The sequence below is a fragment of the Acinonyx jubatus genome, chromosome X, assembly GCF_027475565.1.
Source record: "Acinonyx jubatus isolate Ajub_Pintada_27869175 chromosome X, VMU_Ajub_asm_v1.0, whole genome shotgun sequence".
Lineage (NCBI taxonomy): Eukaryota > Metazoa > Chordata > Mammalia > Carnivora > Felidae > Acinonyx > Acinonyx jubatus.
This window is the reverse complement of record NC_069389.1, coordinates 105,738,625-105,740,429: the sequence shown is the minus strand read 5'-3', so window position 1 is coordinate 105,740,429 and position 1,805 is coordinate 105,738,625. Positions and strand designations below refer to the sequence as shown.

At 39.8% G+C, this 1,805-nt stretch overlaps 1 non-coding gene across 1 annotated transcript; it reads left to right on the top strand.

Annotated features, from left to right (window-relative positions):
• The first annotated feature begins 400 nt into the window (after positions 1-400).
• LOC113597675 (small nucleolar RNA U13) lies at positions 401-503 on the top strand. The gene has a single exon (XR_003418465.1). It is a non-coding gene; the product is annotated as a small nucleolar RNA U13 (small nucleolar RNA).
• Positions 504-1,805: the final 1,302 nt, after the last annotated feature.

Here is a 1,805-nt window from a genome sequence, read left to right as displayed (position 1 = left end):
CATACGGTACAATTCCATTTATATGAAATAACCAGAGTAGGTAATTTTGGAGAGGCAATAAGCAGATTAGTGTTTGCCAGGGGCTGAGCAGAAAAGGGAATGGAAAAAGACTATTTAATGGGTCTTGGGTTTCCTTTCAGGGTAATGAAAATGATTTGGAAGGAGATAGAGATAATACTTGCACAGCATTGTGAATGTAATAAATGCATTGAATTATACCCACTAAAATGGTATAATGCATGAATTTTACCTCCATTTTAAAAAATGGCAATATTTTTAAACATGTCAGTATTCCAAAGAATTATTAATGATATTTGAAAAACATTCAGGCATAATAAAGAACACTTGCTTTAACAATTATTGTACTGGGGAATTTAAACAGTATTTTATAAAAGTACAGATCCTTTTGTAGTTCATAAGCATGATGATTGGGTGTTCACGCCGTTGTGTGACATGTGCCCCCTTAAACCTTGCTCTGACATCAGCACATTACCCGTCTGATGTTAAAAAAAAAAAAAAGTACGTATTATATGTGCATAAGGAAAGGATGATAATAAATGGCAAAGACATTTTGAAAGTGATTATTTCTTCTCACTGATGGTCCATATACCATATATTTTTGATTATAATTTTTTAAATGTGTTCTAGAATAAAATACAAGAAAATTCAAGCACTCAAAAATATACATTGATATATTGATGAAATGATATAAGGTGGTACTAAAGACTTTGTGCAAAAGTACAAATAAGTTCTGTGTCTCAGTTACTAATGAGGAAATACCATAAGACTAATAATCCTTAAGCAAAAAATAGTGACAAACATACACAATAAAGTCATAGGAAATTGTCTTAAGGCCATTTAATGGCATAGAAAATGCTTGTTTCCCAGTGATACACGATGACACCATTAGACAAAATCATGTGTCCCATTTGGAATTTATAGTAATTTAAGTATGTGTCACTCCTAGTAGGTATTGTTTGGTATTCAGGCTTGAGAGCTATCTGGACCTTACCCGTAGAGCTCCACCAAATGGCTACCTCCAACTCAACACACAGGCCTAATATTTGCAGGCCCTGGGAAACTCGCGAAGTGAGATAATAACCACTGGGCCTATTGCCTAGGTTTGCTCTTCTTCAAGCCCTTAAGTATAATCATTTTGCTCCCTGATACCATCCCCCCAAAATTGATAGCTTGAGAAAATGCTAGAGATACAATACTGAGTAAAAAGCAGATGTAGGAAACGTTATCAAATAGAAACCAAACTCTGGAAAAGTGAAATGCCAGACAAGAGTAGGTGTCTCAGAAGTCAGTTTGATATCTAATGGAAACTGAAAGCAAAACGCTAAGATGCTGTTTCTGAGCAGGTTTCCTCAAACTGAGCAAAATACAAGGCAGCCATATTTTCTGGTGTCTTTGCGGCTCCACGGTGTTTTTTCAAACTCGAAAGGGCGGGAGGACAACGTCTCCAAGCGGGGTTATTTGGCTTTTCTGAGACAATACTGCCATCCTGCGGAAATAGTTTGACCAATCCCAAGCCCTGAACGGTTCCTCCCTGCATGGCCTCGCCACTGAGGGATTTCAGGCCAGTGGGAGGCTGGACGGGTTCTGGACCCAAGCCTGGCCTCCCTACCTTTTTTCTCTGTGGCCTGGCAGGAGAAGGGGACCAAGTCAGGGTCTCGGTGTAGCATCGGCTAGATTTAGAGGCCAGCACCCTGCCAGCGGCTACCAGGAAGTCCAAGCACAGGAAGTATGGAGGCGGGGCTTGACTCGGTTGCCTAACTGTGTGGGCTGGGACTTCAGCCACG